We start from the raw sequence: 23,659 nt of genomic DNA on the forward strand, positions 1-23,659 counted from the left end.
GATAATAGAGCGTTCAAGTTTTTTATTAAGCTTTTCAAACCGTGGGAAATCTCCTATATTTGGAGATTGTTTCCTTTTTCAGGGTCAAGGGAAGCGTGACCAGCGACCTTCGACTATGTACACATTGCCAGAATTTGTTTGGCTTCACATACTGTAGTCCCCACTGAGTATAGAACTTGCACTGATCATCCACCAAAGCTGCATCAGTGCATGCAAAGCTATTTTTTATTTTCTTCACTCTTGTCGAACCTACTACATCTCCACATGCCCTACCGCCTCTGTAATCACCTGCGCTTCGTAGCTTAGCAGGCCCGTGCCACCCCATAGAAGTTCCAACTCCCTTTTTCACCCACTCTAAGGAAGGTATTGCAGAGTATGCACTAGGGAAAGTTTGTACTCAAATTTGGTCTTTTCTAGCGCTAGAGAGAGAATTCAATGCGACCAATGGATGCAGGGCTACCGTAATGATAGCTTGGATTTTCTTTGTTTTTATCTCAAATTTTGGCATTTTCAAAAAACAATTTTTAGTTGCATAAAAAACCTTAACAATAATATACGTTGTGATTTTCTTGAATCTTTCTTGTCAGGACCGAATATAGGACAAATGTACCATAACTCACACTCAATGCCATTGTGTGCACTTTTTTGATAGAAGAGACTTCATAGTATTCCCGCTCATTTTCATCATTTGCACTCAACTAACTATTTTGCTCGCATTTTATTGTATTGTGTTTTCACTCAGAAACACTCTCCCTCTCACATATGTGTTGTGCATCTTGCCATACATAGATGAATCACTAATGGCGAACAGAAGACCTCGACAACCATCCGCAAGTATTAAGTCTCTCGAAATTTTCAATAGCTTCGATTTGGACAACGGTCGATGGCTTTCCACTACCATTACAATTGGAAGTTGGGTGTTCCTGCAGACAAGGAAGAGAAAGCGCATGGGCAACAAGTTTGTGAACAGTTATAAAGGTAGGGTGAAAAACTCTTGCTTGTCACAAACGAGAAAAACAATCAAAGAGGTTCTCATTGAACACGCATATATGCACTCAGAGCTGCGTCTACGAACAACGCCGACAGGATCTCCAACAAATCGAACAAATTGTAAGTTTTCTTAATTTTAAGTTTTCTTACATCCATAATGGTCACTCGTATATTGTGTGTTTAACTTGCTAGTTGCAGATATTTATCCTTCCGACAAAGAAGACTAGCAGCTGTGGATTGCATTATTGGCATTTTTGATGCATTCCATGCAACTGTGGGAGAGCTACTCTATAAAACCAGCGTGTGAAGAGTGTTGGCTGAAAGGGGGGTTTTTTTCTTCGACCACTTTTATAATGCTCCCCATTCTGCGCTTGGCTTTGGCACTCTAGAATATCTCCCGGTTCATTCGAAGGACAATCCAGAGTGGCCAGTCCCTTCATCTGAAACCTCTAAGTGTTTCAGACTAAAGCTCCATCAGGAAATACAAAAGTGCTTAAGACCAAATATTGATAGTCGGCTGGTACGTGTTTCAATCTTCATGTCCATGCATGTGTTCGTCGACTTTTTCCATGATGAGAGATTAGGAAGACGGGAACTATGCTACTCTGCAAGACAGAGAAATGCCTCGATTTACTAGATGAATCTTGGGATGTCCATGGTTCTGATGGCGTCTTATGCAAGGTAAATAAGAATTCTGTTGTGTGTAAGTGCATGATAGCTTCTCAAAATTTCATAGCTTCCTTCCACTACATAAGGTGGCATCGAGTAAATGGTCATTTGGTAGCTTTGGAGTACCAAGATTTAATTGATGACCTTAACAATCCTTTGAGAATGCTTGAGATATGGTGTGGACCTGTGACTTGCTAATAGTTCTTATCATTTGAGGCAATGTGACACTACAACAAGTACATGATGATTTGAAGAATGAGGTTGACCTCAGCTTGCCTCCAAAATTTCTTTTCCAGTGCAACATGCTACATTAATTATTTTTGTGTTGGTTATCATCACAAAATATTGGTCTAATCTGACTGTTTGATTAATTATCATGCAGATGCCTCAGCAAAGTATTGTGAACAGACATAAAGGATGAGCGATTGTTTCTAGTGCAATGCAACTCTTGATTGAAGGAGGCGGCTCGCACAATAGATCACATTGCTCTGTACTACAAATATTATAGAAAGTTGTTGATAGCAAGCTTGTAATCGACATTCATGCAAAAATGCATTGTTAAGGAGTTTCTTACAAATAAAGTTTGAGAAGAAATATCTTTTCAAAATCGACTCAAGTTGTCTTTACATTGCGTTTACTAATGTACACTATAATAATGTCCATTAAATCTCAGTATCTCTCATTTAGAATTGAGGGGAGCTCCCCCTTGCTTGATTATCACGATTAGGATGCAAAGGCTCATGAGACGGACTGGGGGTTGGGTCACGGGCTTGGGGTTGAGCAAAAGATTGTGCAGTGGCATCGTCATCTTCCTCAGTAAAATCGAGTATTACAAAAAGACTAGAGGTCAAGTGGCCAAAAACACGAGGGGAGGCAGGTCGGGGTGCTTGTTCTGTCGTTGGTGGAGGTACTGCTTCATGCCTTTGAAGTGGAGGCCGAGGTTGTTGTCATGGTGATCGCACTACAAATGTATCAGTGACTCCTCAGGACAAGTCTCCACAAGATTGATCATATTTTGGATGATCGTCGTCCTAAATGTCTCCACACGCAAGTTCGAATAAGCTTCTAGGTTCCTTGCCTGCAAATAAATTCCATAGCTTTTATATGTATTTGAAAGAAATCATGCCTGCAAGGATTACAAAAGTGAAACATTGCACTTACACTTCTACACTCCTCAACATAAATGCATTCTAGAAGAAGCTCCGCATTTGCAAGAACTCTCCATCCACAAGAATGCACATTGTCTTGCTTTGGAACCTTGCAACTCAGAATCAACATATCTTCTCAAACACTATCTTGGGTCAATGCTTCCCATGCAGCAACAAGCTTCTGAACAGACTTGCAATACATAGCATATGGTGACCACACGTTGCATCAAAATTGCACAATCAAGAAATAAGTAACTATGTACCTTCGGACATTCCCATGAAAACCATGCGCAGAGTTTGCAAGGTAGCAATGCTTGCACTCAATGTTTAAGCCTACAAGGCTCCAATGTGAACTTATTGCACAAAAAATGGAATTAATTTGATATTGGTAGTATACAAAATATTGAAGACTAGCGGTATAAAAAAATACTTACTTTTTGTTGTAAGCTAGAAGTAAAACTTTCGTCGTGTCCAGGTTCACTCATTGAAACCAATCAAGAATTTCAATCAGGGAAATGTCCTCCGAGGTAAGCACGATTGACAATTGTGCATCCAAAATGGCTACCTTAGATTGTAGATTCCATGCAAGGTTCCAAACCAGCATGCTGCAAATTGAAAAAATTATTTAATGAGGATCTTTAATAATCCAAAATCATAGCTGCAAAAATAATTTAACATACCAGAGACCGAAGTTGATAATTTGGCCTATAAGCTCCCTCCCACTATTTCGAAAAATACCTATCTTATGAGGGCCGAAACAAAAGTATAAAATTTGGCCCCATACAAGAAGTGCTACATTGAAAGCTAGGCCGAGGAAACGTAGGGTTTCATTATTAGCTTAATCAATTGCTAACAACATCTCCCTTTTATTTTACTCCTCCGAAGGCTGTTCCACAAGTGCCTCTTCGGTCCGCTCCACATTCAAACGTGTGCTGTATATGTGCTGTGTTGATGCTCACATCCATCACCTTCATTTGGTTATTGGAGGGATTGCCAAAATGTTGTCCATTCTCCTATCAGATAGATGGACCGGTGTAAGTGTCTTGTCGTACCTAAATCATAACAGCCTCGGAGAATTGATATCCCGAGGAATCACTGTCACTTTGTGGGGATGAGCTGTGAGGACATAGCTATCTTGGAACAACTCGATCAAAAAGTCCTCGGCTACCTCTCGTAGAGGCAACCCATTGCACTTCTGGCCCACCCAAAATCCAAATTTGCGCTCTCACAAATTTCGCGAACTACTGTTGATGGGGGCTTTTCACAAGCCAAGCTCCCATACCCCTCTTCTCTCGTCCCCACCCCATGAAAACCCACTCTTAGGGAGGGAGTGATAAAAAAGCATTGGAAAAAGTAAGAAAAAAATAAAGTATGATTATGTAAATATATAAGAAAGGTAAAATAGGCCACCTCATGCCTGCGGGGTAGCCCATCCCCACCTTGCCTCCTTTTTCTTCACTGTTGCCCCGCCGGGTGTCCCTTTTTCTCTCCTCCACTCAAAAGGTCAACCCCCTCTCTCTTCCCCTTGTCATTTCTCCATTCTCTCTCCCCTCAAGCTACCCCACCTCTCACCAATAATGCATTATAACTCACCAATAATGCACCCTAACTCACATGCAACTTACCCTATCTTCCAAAATAGTATACCCCACCCCCTCTTTCTCTCTCCTATCATATCCCATGACCCAAATACCCCCCTCTCTCTCAAAAGGGCGCCATGTCTCTTGTCTTGTAGCTAAATAACCTCCCCCACACTCACACACACTCAGTTTCACTGAAAAAGGTGCCCACAGACCCATCCCCACCCGGTGGTTACCTGATTTTTCTTGTGTTCACACACATCTGCACACAGATTCACCTCTGAACACACTCCCCTCTCTCCCCTCTTGTAATTACTTTATTCTCCATGTCACCTCTCACTTTTTTTCATCAACCCATCTCTCTCTCTTAGTCTCTCTCTCATGAGACTGTTGTTCTGGCACATATACACACAGCCAGACAAGTGGGGCCCACAGTCACATGGCCTATATAGATAATGATTTCTTCATTTCTAAATTCTAGAATTTCTCCCCCCTCCTCCCCTATATAAAGAGGGGTCACCATCACACTAAGGACACAACATCACCAAAGAACACACTATGCACTATGTGTGCCTAGTGCACACACACACACACACATCCACACCATCACCATCACCGCAATCACCATGCTTGTCTTGAGCATGACCTCTACACCCTTGGCTATGGAAGATGAAGGGCAACTAAATGAAGGATGATGGCCATAATCCTCGTGCGAGTCTTCGCCATCAACTCCCACCTATCACCCATGTGCTCTACCACTCTCTCCCTTCTCATTCCCCTACCCTATGCTCCCCATTTCATCGCCTAATTCTCTAAATAAAGCTTTAGGTTTTGTGATTATGTTTTCTTGCAATGTTTTGCCCATGTGAGGTGTGCGGAATCGTCACCTAGTCTTGTGTTTTGGAGTGAGCTTGTGTATGTGTGAAGGGTGTGCGGATTCGCCATCCTTTTGTGATGCCTAAGTACTAAGCCGCTATACCCCCTCCCTCACTCTCTCTCTCTCTCTCTCTCTCTCTCTCTCTCTCTCTCTCTCTCTCTCTCACTTGATCTCAATCCCTTTCCTTTTCATCATTACTCCCAAGCATCCATCTCTCTTGGATGAAAACTTTGTTATGGTGGTGTATTGTTTGCGTCCTAGCCGCTGAAGCTAGGTGGTGCCCCCTGTTTGCTTTACCATGACAGGCTCGAGGCGCGCCATTTGGTCCCCGGTGTTTTAGAGGCCGTCGAGGTTCGGGGTTCGCTTTGCTCCCGTCATTTGGTGCCCCCACTGAGGATCTTTTCATGAAACCCTTCAGTTTACAAGACTGAAACCCTTAAACTATTGTGAATGGATGAATGGCTAGCAGGATTTGCTAATTGGACGACAGAAGAAGAAGATCTCCAAGCACAACTAGACGAACTCCGCATCTCCATCAAAGCTCGAGTGCCAGGCGTAACGGTAATCGATTTGCAGTGGGAGAGTCAACCAACACGCCAAACCCAGTGGATATACATAGGCCAAGTACCAAGAAGAAGAAGGAGAAGGTCGAAACCATGTCCGCAACCTACAACCAACCCACAACAACAAAATGGAAGGAGCTCTACACAATAGAGAATCAACACTATTCTACTTTGAGAATCGGGTAACTCAAGTCACCGAGGTAATTATCACAATCAGTTTTCAAGTCGCACCTGATGCTGCAGCACAGATAACGGAAGCATTGGCTCACACTCTCACTAGAGAAACTAGGGATCTACTGAGTTTGTTTCAGGAAAGAACACCACCCTCTCCCACAAGCTTGGACAGTGACTAAGCACCTCTAAGCTTCACATGAATCAGTACAACCTACCTCAAGACAGATCACACATACCAACACGTGTACGCTCAATCAAGGTAATACTGGATTTGAAGGCTCACTACCAGCACGTCATTGACACCATGCCGGGTGGGGAGCGGTTTTTGGAGGTTCTGGCATCAGATCAACCATTTGTCTTACCTTTGGTACAAGGCAATGTACCGTTTGAAGTTTTAATCTATGTCCTAGTATAAGAGGGTATACACGCCTCCTTGTAAAGAAGAAAAAAACTTTTGCAGTGTCTTTCTAGCTCTCTCTCAGTAATCATGGAAAGTGTAGCATTTCCAACATTTAAAGGAAAGAAGGGGGAGGATTTGGTAACAGACTTCCTAGATGACTTTGAAGTAGCATGTGTAGTGAGCAACAAAGATACGGATGAATCCCGGGTTAGAATCTTTAAGCATCTCATGAAGCTAGAAGCTAGATCATGGTACAATGCACTTCCACAAGCAACCAAGGATGACTCGGAACCCTTAAAAACCGCTTTTAAGAGGCGCTCTGGGGGAGGTACCACTTCAGAAAAGTTGTGGGACAAGTTGAGAGACTTGAAGCAGGAGGGTCTTTTAGAATATGCCACATATGAGTCCAAATTTGTGGATTTGTGGGAACGGTGGGTTGAGTCACTGGCTAGGGGGGAAGCTACACCCGATTTCCTAAAAAAAGATCGGTTCACGCATGGCTTATGGCCGCTTCTCAAGGAGAAGGTGAAAGGTAGATTCCCGGCTACGTACGAGTTAGCCGTTGAGATTGCTCGCCTTAAAGACAAGAAGCTGTGAATGAAAGCCAAAGAAACCGAGTCAACAGAATCAGGAACATCGCGTCGACCAGCAACTACGACAACCACCATTCCACCACCACCACCGGCTCTTGGGGTAAGAGATGACCAACAAGATATGTTGGCCCATATTATTGACCAACTGCAGAATTTGTCTGTCCACTTAATACAACAAGGGAGGAGTCAAGAAAGAGATCAAGACCCTGGAAGAGCACGACGACAAAACAGAGAGTATCATTGCTACAACTACGGAGAAGACGGTCACGGTATGTACTACTGTCCCAAACCACGACAAAACTATAATAGAGGAGATAGGAGGAACCAATTGTCACCCCCTAGAGAAAGAACACCCCCACCCCGAGCACCACCCCCACCAACACAAATTCTACGTCCACCCCAGACACCACTACAAGCATCCATCCCACCTCTTCCACTAGCCCCACCACCTAATCGCCCTGTAAACATCATAAGGCTAGAAGAGAAAGGAAAAGCCATAGTAGTGGATCCACCCAGAGCAAAGGAGAGGGACAAGGGTAAGGAAAAGGTAACCTTTTTAGAACCACTTGAAGCCATGACTGTGAAAAGATCTAGGAGGGAGAAAGCTACACAATCAGATGATGAGAGAAGCATGAGAGGAGAAACTAGCAAGAGGCCATCCAGGCCACGACGGAAATTGGGCATCACCGACTTCCAGCTAGGGGAAAGTTCTAAGCCCTATGATCTAACATTGGATGTGGCAGATCAAGGACCGAAGATTACATGGCCACAGCTGCTACATCTTGCACCAAAAGTAAGGCGACAATGGTCTAAAATGGTAAGTACAAGACGCTCCAAAACAAAGGTAGCCGGAGCAATTTCGGGATGCAACATGGATGACATCCTTCCAATTGTCGACGTAAACATAAAAGGAAAGAGGGTTGGAAACACCTACATTGATGGAGGTGCACAAATCTATGTAATGAGCGAAGCTATGATGCTTCGATTAGGGCTCGAGGTTGACAGGCCTTCTCCATGCAAGGCAAATATGGCAAACAACGCAAAAGTAAAGTGTGTGGGTGTGGTAAGTGCCGTGAAAATCAAAGATTTCAACACTGAGGTAGAGGTAGATGTTTTTGTAATGCCTACTAAGGGGGAGGGCTATCCACTAATTTTGGGAAGGCCATGGTTGATGGCCATGAAGGCAAAACAGGACTGGGGTACTGGCCTTCTACGCATGACCGGTAAGAAAGGGGAGACAATCTATTACGACATGAGGATTGGCAAGCAGAAGTAAATGAATCTGGAAACATCGGCAGATGAAACCACTAGCGAATCTTCCAGTTCTGAGGAGGAGACCACATCCACCGACGAAAGTGACAATTCCATTGATGTGATGGGTATCATTATGAAGGATCCACAAAGGGTAAGCACAACTGGTGATCCATCACCAAAAGGGCAACCCAATGAAGAGGAGAGCAAATCACCTGGCCTAGGAGGAAGTAGGTTGAAGGGTATGTTGTCTACGGAATTAACACTTGAGGAGAAAGATAGTTTTTTGCAAATGTTGATGGGATTTCCTAACCTGTTCATTGACAAATATGAAAGAATCACAGGCATTACAGTGGTGGAACATCATATTAAGCTGAAGGAAGGGGTAAAACCAGTTGTGCAAAAGCTACGACGATTGGGGGTCATACAAGAAAAGGAACTCTTGGCCGAGGTAAGGAAATTGCTGGAGGCGGGATTCATCTATCCTGTAGAAAACTCAGAATGGGTGTCACCCGTAGTGGTGACGCCTAAAAAGAATGGTAAGTGGAGGGTCTGTGTTGACTACAAACCACTAAATGCAGCTACAAAGAGAGACCACTTTCCTCTCCCTTTCTTGGATGAAATTCTGAATGAAGTAGCGGGTTTTGAATGCTATACCGTCTGTGATGGTTATTCTGGATACTTTCAAATACGCATAGCCTTGGAAGATCAGCTAAAAACCACTTTTATCACGCCATGGGGTTGTTTTGCATATAGGGTTATGCCATTTGGTCTCACAAATGCACCTGCCACATTCCAAAGATATGTCACATATGGTTTTCAACCGTTCTTTGGAACATCCATAAGAGTGTTCATTGATGATTTTTGTATATATAGCTCCCGTATTTCACATTTAGAAAAGGTAACTGAAGGTTTGGCCAGGTTACAGAGCCTATGTGGGCAATTAAATGTGGATAAATGCCACATTGGGGAGAGTAAAGTCATTCTACTAGGCCATGAAATTTCAGCAAAAGGTATCAACGCCGACCCAAGTAAGGTGTCCGCACTCATAGCCCTACCTTCACCAACGACCGCACGCCAACTGGTCTCTTTTCTACAGAAGGTGAGGTACTTAAGTAGATTCATACATCTACTATCACAACTTGTTCTACCACTGCAACAACTCACTCAAAGATCAACTTTCACTTGGGACGAGGAAAGCGAACATCACTACAACAAAGCAAAGGAGGTCTTAGCCGCTCTGCCAACTATCTCACCACCTAAGTGGGATGAAAAATTCTATGTCACCTCAAGTGTTGGTGATGACTCATTGGGGGCTGTGCTACTCCAAAAGGATACGACGACATCTTTCATGAGGCCAATCTACTTCTCTAGTCGAATGATGACAGAAGGAGAGAAAGGTTTCACCCATGTGGAACACTTAGTCCTAGCTCTTAGATTTGCAACTACAAAGTTTAGGTCATATTTGCTACCTAAGCAATTTGTGATTCTAACCACGGATGAAATATTTCCCTATGTTGTACAACACATGGATGTGTCTGCTAGAATTACTAAATGGCTAGTTCGTCTGCAAGAGTTTGACTACACGGTACAGGTAGAAAGCACGACAAGGGCAAGTTTGGGGGGACTCATGACCTACCAAGTCTTTGAAAGGAAGGAGAAGCAATCTAAGGAAGGAGAAGTCCGATTACCTCCAGTACCACTGATGGTAGAAGGAGCATACTCTCTCTACTTTGATGGAGCCTACAAGCGAGCGTCCGACAAAGCAGCTGCAAGCATAGTGGTCTTTGATGACAAAGGGACAAAGGTATTTTCGTTGGGCCAATTGTTAGATTCACATTCTAACAATGAAGCTGAGTATGCAGCACTAACCAAGGGTCTACAATGGTGTGTCTCGCAAGGTGTACAACGCCTTAATGTATTTGGGGATGCTCTACTTCTGGTAAGGCAAGTAAATGGAGCATGGACATGCAAGAATCCTAGTTTAAGGACTCACTTAAGTGGTGTAAAAACCTTGTTGGGTAAGTTTGAAGAAGTTCAAATACACCATATCCCAAGGGCTCAAAACCAAGAAGCAGATGCCCTAGCAAGTGAAAGAATACAGGAAGTGGTGGTTGGAGCAATAAAACTAAAGCTCCCTCTATTTCAAGGAAGTGATGTCTTGCCTGACATCATGCATTTTTTGGAAACAGGGGAATGCCCATCAGATTTAACAAAGGGACAGAAGCAATGGCTGACGCAGAAGGCCACAAGGTATCGACTCATCAATGACGGTTTGTACTATAAGGGTAAGGACCAAATACTCAGGAAGGTCCCTCTCTCTCAGGAAATCACGGGAGTAATTTCTAGCTGTCACGACGGGGTTTGTGGTGGTCACTTTGCCCTAGACATAACAAGTAGGAAAATCTTGCAGGCAGGCTTCATATGGCCTAGCCTCAACCGTGATGTACACCGCTGGTGCAAAACATGTAAGTTGTGTCAAAAGGCCGGCACTAGGTCACTTATGCCTGAACCACAGACACCTATTCTCTCATATGGCCCATTTGAAAAATGGGGTATTGATGCCATTGGGCCATTACCTAGGGCCAACTCAGGAAAATTCTACATTATCATGGGGGTCGACTACATGACTAGATGGGCAGAGGCTACAGCCACCACTAGAATCACAGCGGTAGAGGTAGCTAAATTTATCTACGAGCACATATGCTGTAGGTTTGGCACACCTTTAGAGATCATCTCTGATAGAGGGCCTGGTTTCAGAGCAGACTTGGTAGGAGAATTAATGCAGAAACTGGGCATTACAAGGAGGCACTCTTCACCATATTACCCTCAATGTAATGGCCTAGTTGAAAAGGTAAATGGAATGGTTTCTAATATTATTACCAAGTAGGTAAACAATCATCCTGGAGACTGGGATAAGTATCTACTACCAGCTTTATGGGCCTACAGAACTTCATTTCGTACATCCTTGGGATTCACACCGAATCATCTAGTATTTGGTAAGGAAGCAATCTTGCCCATTGAAGTGCAACTACAAAGTCTCAGAGTAATGGCAAGCCAGCTTCAATAGCCCAACATGCATTTGAGAGATCACATCATCAACTTGGAAAGACTACAGCTAGACAGAGAAGAAGCAATAAATTATTATGCGGCACAAGCAGAGCATAGGCGGCTTAGCTTTAACGAGCATCTCTGAAAAAAAGAATTGAAGAAAGGAATGTTGGTGCTCCGCTATGACAATCGCTTCGACACGCGCAAGGATAAGAAACTCCTACTCCGATGGGAAGGCCCTTTCATCATCAGGAAAAAGTATGCCAATGGAAGCTACCAACTTATGGAGGCTGATGGAAAACTTCATAAAACCAGGGTAAATGGTTGGCGACTTAAACCTTATTTTATTCGATTTGACCAGACTCCACCAATTGACATTCCAGATGAGAACACACCATCAGCTACCACCTCCGACCATAATGATCAAACAGATGAGCTAGAGACATGAATGCCTCTAGCCAAAAGGGGAGGGCTAATGATGGGGGCTTTTCACAAGCCAAGCTCCCATACCCCTCTTCTCTCGTCCCCACCCCATGAAAACCCCCTCTTAGGGAGGGAGTGATAAAAAAGCATTGGAAAAAGTAAGAAAATAATAAAGTATGATTATGTAAATATATAAGAAAGGTAAAATAGGCCACCACATGCCTGCGGGGTAGCCCATCCCCACCTTGCCTCCTTTTTCTTCACTGTTGCCCCGTCGGGTGTCCCTTTTCCTCTCCTCCACTCAAAAGGTCAACCCCCTCTCTCTTCCCCTTGTCCTTTCTCCTTTCTCTCTCCCCTCAAGCTACCCCACCTCTCACCAATAATGCATTATAACTCACCAATAATGCACCCTAACTCACATGCAACTTACCCTATCTTCCAAAATAGTATACCCCACCCCCTCTTTCTCTCTCCTATCATATCCCATGACCCAAATACCCCCCTCTCTCTCAAAAGGGCGCCATGTCTCTTGTCTTATAGATAAATAACCTCCCCCACACTCACACACACTCAGTTTCACTGAAAAAGGTGCCCACAGACCCATCTGCACCCGGTGGTTACCTGATTTTTCTTGTGTTCACACACATCTGCACACAGATTCACCTCTGAACACACTCCCCTCTCTCCCCTCTTGTAATTACTTTATTCTCCATGTCACCTCTCACTTTTTTTCATCAACCCATCTCTCTCTCTTAGTCTCTCTCTCATGAAACTGCTGTTCTGGCACATATACACACAGCCAGACAAGTGGGGCCCACAGTCACATGGCCTATATAGATAATGATTTCTTCATTTCTAAATTTTAGAATTTCTCCCCCCTCCTCCCCTATATAAAGAGGGGTCACCATCACACTAAGGACACAACATCACCAAAGAACACACTATGCACTGTGTGTGCCTAGTGCACACACACACACACACATCCACACCATCACCATCACCGCAATCACCATGCTTGTCTTGAGCATGACATCTACACCCTTGGCTATGGAAGATGAAGGGCAACTAAATGAAGTATGATGGCCATAATCCTCGTGCGAGTCTTCGCCATCAACTCCCACCTATCAGCCATGTGCTCTACCACTCTCTTCCTTCTCATTCCCCTACCCTATGCTCCCCGTTTCATCGCCTAATTCTTTAAATAAAGCTTGAGGTTTTGTGAGTATGTTTTCTTGCAATTTTTTGCCCATGTGAGGTGTGCGGAATCGCCACCTAGTCTTGTGTTTTGGAGTGAGCTTATGTATGTGTGAAGGGTGTGCGGATTCGCCATCCTTTTGTGATGCCTAAGTACTAAGCCGCTATACCCCCTCCCTCACTCTCTCTCTCTCTCTCTCTCTCTCACTTGATCTCATTCCCTTTCCTTTTCATCATTACTCCCAAGCATCCATCTCTCTTGGATGAAAACTTTGTTATGGTGGTGTATTGTTTGCGTCCTAGCCGCTGAAGCTAGGTGGTGCCCCCTGTTTGCTTTACCATGACAGGCTCGAGGCGCGCCATTTGGTCCCTAGTGTTTTAGAGGCCGTCGGGATTCGGGGTTCGCTTTGCTCCCGTCATTGTTTGAAAGGGTAAGTTACGAATAGCAAGAGAAACATGCCTCTGGAGTTTGTGCAGCTCAAGCAAAACGCTTTGGTTCTGCTTGTACCTCAGACTACGCATTGTTACCCAAAGATTAGGCATGGTTTTGCCTGCAACTCTTGAGGATGAAGGTTGGTTGTCTTGCAGGTAAACCTTCCTTGTGGTCTGCTTCGTGTGAGCCATGGAAACAATTGTTTGCCTTGGAAAGCGTTGCGAGGAAGAATAAGAAGAAGATTGAGCAATGAGAAGGTTACATCGTAAAAGCTGATTCTGAGGTTTAGGACAGTCCTCAAACAGCTGTGGGGTATTCGAAAATAGAAACGTTATATAATCGTCAAGGACATCATCATCATTACCAAACGTGTGGCAACCACAATTAATTGAGTCTCCCATCATCATTGGCAAGAGTGTGTCATCGCATGGATAACATGTGGCATACAGCATGTCGACTGGGGCACGAGATCAACAATGTGGTTGTCGCGACACAACATGATAGGGGATTTGCCTTGTTCGACCAAACCACCTCCTTGCGTTGTGTTGCAACAAGAAAAAAATTTGTGGCAGTACACGAGTAGGGGGAGTGTATCACAGCCAGACCTCCATATCCCATTGTGGCACGATACTCTTAAAAGCACTTTATAGCACGATAGGAACTAACCATGCCTCTCTATCGCGTTGTGGCGCGACATTTTGATGTCACATCACAACACGATAGGGACTACCATACCGTGTACATGCCTCCCTATCGCGTTGTGGCGTGACATTTGGATGTCACGTCACAATGCAATAGGGACCACACAAATCGTGGACATGCATCCCTATCGTGTTGTGGCGTGACATTTGGTTGTTGCGTCACAATGAGATAGGGACCATCGATATCTTGGGCACGCCTTCCTATCGCATTTTGGCACGACATTTGGATGTTGCATCATCACAACGTATCAGGGACCACCCATATCATGGAGAGAGCTCCCTATCGCGGAGAGAGAGAGAGAGAGAGAGAGAGAGAGAGAGAGAGAGAGAGAGAGAGAGAGAGAGAGAGAGAGAGAGGTAATATACGTGGGAAAGATAGGAATAGAGAGACTTAGGGAAAGAGGGAAAGAGAGAGAGATAGGTAAAGAAAGAGAGAGAGAGAGAGATAGATAGGGAAGGAGAGAGAGTGCTTGCTTTACATGGAGGCACATGCATGACTCTAGGACGGAGCTTCTGCTTCCTAGTTTAACTGCACGATCGAGAGGGGGAGAGCGAGAGGGGGAGAGAGAGAGAGAGACTCACTGAGAGAAACGGAGTTACTTATTGCATTACATTAGAATTGTAATGTTACAATCAATTGATCACTTAGACGTTGAATCTAGGTGCAACGAACACAAAACGATGGCTACATTTACAATCATAGCTTATATATGTGTATACATATACATTTACAACCATAGCATATATATGTGTGTACATATATATTTTTTTATGCATGTATGTAGGCACTAAGTACGGGAGCATAGCACCCGAAGGGTAGACACTTCCTCTTGGGTATAGTCCTTTTTTAATCGTGGCGCTTCGGTCATTGATCCACTCATGCATGGATTACCGCAATGTACCTTTGGTTTTACCATGGTTGAGACAGCGATGATATCTAAAGAGGTGCAGTTGACCTTTGGCACTACTAGCCTCTACTCAGGTCTACTAGTATGTATATGTATCTACGTGTTTGTGTGCTAATATACTTGTGTACGTGTTTATAGATGAGTGAGTAGGGTGGAAAGCTTAATCTTATATTTCTCTTTGTAATGTAGATGTCAGACAAAAGACCAACTGGTGAGGAGCAGCCAACTGGCTCTTCTTTTGGTTGGTTCACATCCCAGGTGGGCTCCCAGCCGGGGTGGACATCGCCTCCACTGGACACACACACACACACACACACACACACACACACAGAGAGAGAGAGAGAGAGAGAGAGAGAGAGAGAGAGAGAGAGAGAGAGAGAGAGAGAGAGGGAGAGATAGAGAGAAAGAGAGATAGGAAAGAGGGAGAGATAGAGAGAAAGAGAGGGAGAGAGATAGAGAGAAAGAGGGATAGGTAGGGAAAGAGAGAGAGTAGATAGAGAGAGAGATAGAGAGAGAGAGAGAGAGAGAGAGAGTAAATAGAGAGAGGGAAAGAGAGGAATAGAGATCGATAGGGAAAGAGGGAAAGATAGAGAGATAGGAAGAGAGAGAGAGAGAGAGAGAGAGAGAGAGAGAAAGAGGGGAAAGAGGGAGGGAGAGACAAAGAGGGAGAGTGGAGGTCCACAAACGGTCCATGTCTTGGAAGCAAGTGGAAATTTAATGCAAAAAATATGCCTAATTACACTGATAGTACTGGCGCACGCTTTGACTGGCAGACATACTCAGGTGGACATCAATTTTCAGGGCAAGCTAAGGAGGAATTTCTAAAGAAGCGGGCCTTTGGCTCGATGGGAACATTTGGAATGTCAAATGTTTCCTCAACTACATTTTCTACGTCAACGGCTGATGTAGCAGTTATTTCTAACATGAAGGCTAATGCTGTTGAAAAGTTAAAAGAGAAGCAGCATTGTCTCGAAGCAATAAAAATTGCTTTAGATCAATCAAAGACAAAGAGAGATGACCAGGTTGGTTTGATGCGAGGCGCCGCCAAGATCGTAGAGAGACTGAACAAGGATATGGAGAAACTCAAGTTGCATAAGGCTGGGCTTGTACCAAACGAGGAAGCAATGGCAAAGCTTGACCTTGATTCAAATCAGAAAGGAGGCTATCAAAGACATGGGACTTGATATTGAAGTGCACAATTTCGATAACCTACGTGAAGAGGCAGCACAATTACAGGTATGTAAGCTTGATTGATTCACCTAGTATTAGTTGATATTACTTAAAAGTGGTTAAACCCTAATTAGGAAAAAAATAGTTAGAGACCATTTTATATGGTAAAAGACCACTTAGATGTGTTTATATAACACTCTTAAGTGGTACCACATAAAGTGATGAAGACTCTTGAAAGTAATGCACAAACACTTATACTGTTTTATAAAGTACGCAGTGCTTTTTTTTACAGGGTCAGCATGACACTTTGTTATGGGAAGTAGAAGTGGCGACAGGGCATCTTCGATTTTTGGAAATGATTATTAATTGTTCAAGTCAAGAATGTCTATCCTTCCTGTGAGGCCGCCTGTTCATTTGGGATCGGACAATAGCTGTGTGCAGTTAGGTGATTGTGTTGCTTGTGGGATGTCTATCATGCAGACTGTTGTTACCGATGTCTACATGCTCCGGTGTCAACATCCGTATCACCCACTTTGTTTTGTAACTGCCTGTAAGTCTACCGGCCAGTGTCTATTTCATGGATGTGAGGAACCTTTAAAAGATGCTTTGAAGCTACTGGCACCTGGAGAGGCAAACATGGATGAGCATGTTGGTACAGGTAATCGATGTTTTTATACCTTATGATATGAAGCTGATTGTAGATTCATTTCTTGACCATTTTGTTTCTTTTCTCCATGTAATTGCAGAGAAAGATCCAATGGAAGGCATCTTTGGATCTCCCGTTGATGGAATTGGTAATATTCTGTGGAACATTATTCTCTTTGAATGTTCACATAACTTAATATTGAGTATTATTACATTTTCTTTTATGTGGCACACTCCCAAGCTGGGTCATCACACAAGCCCACTATTGATAGCATGTGTGGTGGGTGCGGGGATAAGAATGCATCCCAAAAACAAGCAGGTGAAGACACTCCGGACCAACAAAAGGCAGAAAAAAGGGCTGCAAAAAGAGCAGATGTAGTGGGAGCTCAAGGTGACGCATCCAAGGAGTCAGCCGAGGTGCCTCTAAAGACAGAACCTGCAATGAACAAGGACGTAGAGGACGCTGAAAAATCATCTGAGAAGCCAATTGAAAAGGATACAACATAGAACTTGTCTAATGAGGACTTGGATCTTCTTATTTCAGATGTTTGTGCACAGATTTTGGGGCGTAGGAAAAAGAGGAGCAACACTGAAGAGCGTGCCACACCAAAGAAAACAACTAAGGTTGCATCCGAGCCTCAAGAGCCTACTCCAGGAGGTAAAAAATCCAAGGAGCCTTCATCTGCTCGGAAAAAGACTAACCTCCAAGCACCCAACCTTAAACCTCCCAAACCAAAGTCTCGCAAGAAACTTCTGTAGCCCCTATTAACCTTTTGTGCTTTGTAGCCTCTTTGTAATTTTGTCTTTGTACCCTCATTTTGATGATAATGAAACGACGGCTTTATTTTTCGTTCACTAGTTGTTTATTTCTCATTGATTGTCTATTTATTGTACTTGTATTGTTCTTTCTGACATCATCATGAGCATCTTCAAGTAGAGCTTATTTTTTCTCCAGTATCTCCTGCCAAGTGGACTGTTGCCATAGAAGTTCAGGAAATTAATGAAATGGAAATCAATAGCCTGGAAGGTATACTTTTCAAGTGTATTTTGAAAAGGTTAATATGTTAGTCTGATTGAGGTTTTTAAGGCATGGTACTTGTCTATGGCAGAACTTAGCTGGATTGGAGATGTTCAAGAACCAGATGAGAAGGTTGAAGACATAGCATCTAAGAAGGATGCAGAGCAAGATGCAGATGTAACACCAGATAAAGTAGAGGAAGACCAGGAACCAGCAGTTTGCCCCAAAATTGAGGAGATTTCGCCAAACTGCCTTGGATGGGGATATCTTGTTTCGAATTTCTGCAAGATCAAAAAGCTCATCATCCTTGATCTCGATGGACTATTCGTGAAACGAGATGTAACCAAACGTGATCCAAAGACTGGACAACTTAAACACCCTCCACGTCCAGCTTCCAACAGACTTAAACTAAAAAGAGTGGACGAGAAGTTGTGGATCTACTACCATAGAGATGTTGAGCAATTTGTTTGGGATTTGAGGCAAATAGTAGATGCAATGATTTGGAGAACTTGTACTGCTACTAACAAGCTAATCCTCAGTACATGTTGGCCAGACATATGGGAACATAGGACTTATTACTTTAGGGATCTCTTCTCAAACTGGCAATGTGAGAAGTGGTTGTATTTTGAAGAGATTGCTGGAGCTCCAAGAGACCTTGCAGGTGAACCTGTGTCTTTCAAGCCCCTTTACCATGTCTGGAACAAGTTTCCAGAATATGACTCCTCTCGGACATTGCTGGTAGATGACTCCAGATATAAAAATCTACGCAATGTCTGGGACAACTGTATATGTCCACCCACCTTTGATCCTCTTGATGAAGACCAAGACCCTGATTACCTCACGCCCACACTGTTGCCATGGTTGTGCAGATGGGCACTAACCCCCAAAACCCTGGAGTATACAAAGGCAAACCCCATCATCAATCCCAAAGATGAACTTTCGAGTCTAGTCTTTGAGCACTTTGTTATAAATGGAGATGAATGAGATTGTACATCTGTAATTTAAGAAACGTTATATATTGTACATTCTTGGTGGATATGTAGACGTTTCTAGATAATTGTTGTAATATACTTTTTGTAATATAAAGAAGTTCTGGCACTTTACATGTCTCTACACTTTTGAATGTCTCAGCACCACTTTTTAGTGGTGCTAACCCCCTAAAACGTGGTTAAATTTTTATTGTGTTATTGCAGCAGTTTTTCTGGAACTGCAACACCATTTAATGGTGATGTTCGGGGGGAGTGGTGAAGCATTCTAAACCACTTTTAGTGGTGCTAAACCACTTTAGCACCATTAAAAAGTGGTAAAGTTTTATTGAGTTTTGTTGGAACTGCAACACTTTTTAGTGGTGATGTTTGGGGGGGGAGGGGGGAGTGGTGAAGCATTCTCAAAAACCAACATGTCAATTCCATCGTACGTTTACACCAATTCCATCTTGTTCAATCTTTCACTAAATGATATAAAATCAGATTTGATTTACAATTCAAAGGGCATGCTATTGTATATTGCCTCATGGTTTTCATTGGAAAGTTCGAACACTTCTCCTATGCCATCGAGCACTATAGGCTCCATAGGGAACTTTATTGCCCTTATCAAGTGGGAATATATGAAAACTACTGGCTTGTTATCCCACAGCTCATACAAGTTTTCTTGTAGGGATTTATACCAATGGCCCGTGACCATATAAGTATGCTTCTCTATCTTGTTGCCCCATGCATCAATTTGCTCGTTAGTTGTTAGGCCCTTAGCTACTACACACTTCAAAATGTAGAAGTCAAAAGACTCCTCATTATTCTCTTCAGAAGTGACAACAAAATTGTCCCAGGTGTGAGAGCATCAATTAAGGAGTCATAATGACCTGCATAAGTGGCACCATGGAACTCCTCATCGTCTGAGTCTTCGTATGACTGGGAATCATTAGCAAGTGGCTCCAAAGTGTGATATTGCCACGTCTCCACATGTGATCTGTTCATACACTTTCTCCAATGGCCAAGCCTGCAAGGAAAACAAAATCATGACAACCGTTTTGATCGCAATGCACAAGTGTTGTTCTCAGAATACCCATTCACACAGTGCATTTCTCTTGAGCCCTTCAATGGTTTGCAGTCCCATTGATGGGATCGCTGAACATCGCCTAGCTTGACCTCCCAGAACACCCTACTGACCTCCCTCTTTTGCTTGTCATACATAGCAGTTGCTCCAGTACTGAGATGCATTCTCTAAAAAGATACAACTTCAACTGCACAAGTCAACCGCACGCTATTTTGCTTCAATTGCTCATGAGTTAGAGCCCTTTTAATGACAGCCCCAGCCCCATCATGTTCCCCCTTTCCATGTCCTGAGCAAAAAAAATTCCAATTCATTTCCATGCCAGTAAGGCTCCAATATCTAGAAACAAGTAAAACGGTCGCTTTGCTTTAAATTGTGAAGCTGCGCCATCTGACCAAACCCAATGTTTTTTTAAGCTTAGCCCTTGATCTCTCAACCATTGAGCATGTAAGAGAAAAGCATGCTGCACAAATAAGGTGTCATGTTGTTTATCATATGAGACAAAAAAGTGCATGGTCTTCTTTATTGCACCTGATGCGATGCGGAAATAAGTAATCAGGACAAAGATAGTGACCTGCTTAGTGTACCAATGCATTGACTAGATCTCATTTTGCTCCTTGAAGGAGTAGTTCTCTGCAAAGTCAACGACGGAGACAACCACATCATCTGGAAACAAAGAAATGCAGTCCTTGAACTATTGTACTTGCCACCTAAATATAAAATTGTGAGTGACATACTTCTTCAAGTGGTCTTGGTACACTCGCAAAAGTTCTCTAGGTAGCATTTTCTTGTGGACAATGTCTTTCACAGTGCTCTTTCTAGCTTCATTGTTTAATCCAGTAGCACCCACTATATTTTCAAAAAACTTCACAGATACTATCTTACTCTGCTCAACTTCTTCTCTTGGACAGATCTGAATATTACCTACACCACATGCATTGCATGTTCCCATTAAGCATTGGTAGCTATGGAAACTATGCTCTGCAAGTATAGGGCAGAGTATAGACTCCAACGGTGAAGTGGTACTCATACTTGCATTTTTGTATGCAAGACATCCATGGTTGACAATTTCATCATGATGAAGGCATATAGGTCAGTTGCACATGCATCAAGAACCATGAAGATCAAAACTTTGAGTCCGCATGTGACTTACTGCCTCTTTAAGGAAAATCATTTGTACATGCACAATACAACAGCAGGTGTAGCGATCCCTCAATTTTCGGGCAAAGAACGGTTTCATAGACTCGAAGCAATGTTGTGAAATCTAAATATCTGCATACTTTGTCTTGAATCTTAAATAAAGCTCCACCTGCAATATACATGTATACAAATGTTAAAAATAAACTTAGCATTCAAAACTAGTTAAATTGTTTCAAAACATTAAAAAGTGATTCTATATCACTAAAAACTGGTGTGCACCACTAAAAACTAGTAATGATACATTCATTAGTATTGTTTTACCTGTGAAAATAATGCACCACAAATACAAATTAGTGTAGAAACTAGTAACCATACAAAAAGTAGAATATTAAGAGGTTGTGGTCACTTGAATGTGGTTTCTGGCCACTTGAAAGCGGGAACTTGCCGCTTGATTGCAGTGACAAGGTTTTAGCTACCACTTGAAAGTGGTGTCTTGCCACTTGGGAGTGGTGCCTCATCACTTGCATGGAGTGATGACTGACGTAGTGACTTAGCACATGAAAGTGGTGTCTCACCACTTCACGACCACTTGAAATTAGTGAGAAACTACTTCAAAGTGGGCAGTCACCACTTGAACGCTGATTCTGGTCACTTGAATGCGGTGTCTAGCCACTTGAAAGCGGGAGCTTGCCGCTTGATGCAGTGACAAGGTTTAAGCTATCACTTGAAAGTGGTATCTCACCACTTGATGACCACTTGAGAATGGTGAGCAACTAGTTCAAAGTGGGTAGTCACCACTTGAACCCGGATTCAAGTCATTGGAATGCAGTGTTTGGCCACTTGAAAGTGGTGTCTCACCACTTGCATGGAGTGATGACTAATGTAGTACTTTGCACATGAAAGTGGTGTCTCACCACTTGATGACCACTTGAGAGTGGTGAGAAACTAGTTCAAAGTGGGCAGTCACCGCTTTAACACGTATTCTTGTCACTTGAATGTGGTGTCTGGCCACTTGAAAGTGGGAACTTTTCGCTTGATTGCACTGACAAGGTTTTTGTTACTACTTGAAAGTGGTGTCACACCACTTGGGAATGGTGCCTCACCACTTGCATGGAGTGATGGACTGACATAGTGACTTAGCACATGAAAGTGGCTTCTCACCACTTGAATGCGGTCAGACACCACGTGAAAGTGGTTTTTATACGTGTAAGTGTTGTGTGCACCGCTTCATTGTGGTCTGACAGCACTTGTAAGTGTTCAAACTCCACTAATATGGTTTTGGTTACCATCATAAGGTGGTGGGCACCATTCGTGCTGCAGAAGTAAAAAGTTTATGGCACTACTATAACTGTTGCACCATGACTAAAAGCTACTACATCACTTGGACAAAGTGAGCTGCACCCCCAAAACCGTTTGCACCTGTAACACCCCTACGAGTTTGTAAAACACGTCTATTAGCATTGGGTAAACAAGACTTTTTAGTGGATGAACACCACTTTGTAGGGTTTACGATGAAGCGTTGGTGTATTTCTAGTAAAAACTGTTTTTTAAACATTAAAACCTGTTGTAAAACATTAAAAACTGGTTCAAACACACTAAAAAGTGGTGTGGAAACACAAGTAAAAGTGCTTCAAAAACATTTAGAACTATTGATCAAATTTTAGAAGTGGTTCAGATACAATTAGAGACTAGTATAGTAATGTTTCACCACTTTTTAATGTTGCAACACAACTAGAAAGTGGTGCAAAACACCAAAACAATCTGTAGCACTAATAAAAAGTATAGAAACATAATGTTGTGGCAGTAATGAGTTGTAGCACCAATAAAAAGTGGTATAGAAACATTATGTTGTAGCAGGAATATGAGTTGTAGCACCAATAAAACGTGCTAAAAAAATATATCAATTACCTGAGGCTCCTCAAGAAGGTGGATTGGATGCTTTACATATGAACATCTAGCTAGTCTCTTACTGCAAACATCTTTCTTGTTGGGGGGACACCCTCGTCTCATCCGTCCAAAATTGAAAGACTATGTCTTTAACAGTTTGAGTGATGTGAGTTCTCCGTGCATCATCTCTATGACACGCAGATGCAGGGAACGAACCATCGGATTCACTTGACATTATTAAGTGATGTTTGGCTGAATATAAGTTTCTTTTGTGGATCCCCATAAGCTTGGCAGCTTGAGGTATGCTCATGTCAATGTTTTGCTCCTTGCTTCCACCATTCACCAACATCATCATTGTTGATTTCTTCTCAAAAAACTCGTCTGAAGATCTTGGGACCTTCACATGATTCAAAGTGTTGCGGATGTTTCTCAGCATAATTGCTTCCAACTCTTTGGATTTACTCTGCATGGTAAGGAAGCAAGTATGTTGAAGAAGTTCATCAAAGATTTCCTTCCTACCACTTGCATCCATTCCCACGGTTAATTTATCAAAGTGTTGTACCATAGATTGACATATCCTTCGTTTCTTTCTTTCATCCATCTCCCCCGTATTGCTTTCTGTCACAAAGTTGACCGTTGCCTTACATTGCTTTCGTTTCTGAGCAGCCCAATATTCCCTCATTAATTTTCTACGCTGAAGTTGAGCTTCTCTACTCAATGACGATGAGCTGATAGATAGTTCTTCCCTGTGCTCCATTGTTGCAGTACTTTCAAAGGATTGCTCTACAAGAAATA

At 42.9% G+C, this 23,659-nt stretch overlaps 1 pseudogene; it reads right to left on the reverse strand.

Moving 5' to 3' along the window:
• Positions 1–22,524: 22,524 nt before the first annotated feature.
• Positions 22,525–23,333, reverse strand: LOC147453795 (uncharacterized; annotated as a pseudogene).
• Between the last annotated feature and the right edge of the window lie 326 nt (positions 23,334–23,659).

This window comes from Adiantum capillus-veneris, chromosome 7 (genome assembly GCF_014529385.1).
Source record: "Adiantum capillus-veneris isolate H3 chromosome 7, ASM1452938v2, whole genome shotgun sequence".
NCBI classification, from domain to species: Eukaryota; Viridiplantae; Streptophyta; class Polypodiopsida; order Polypodiales; family Pteridaceae; genus Adiantum; species Adiantum capillus-veneris.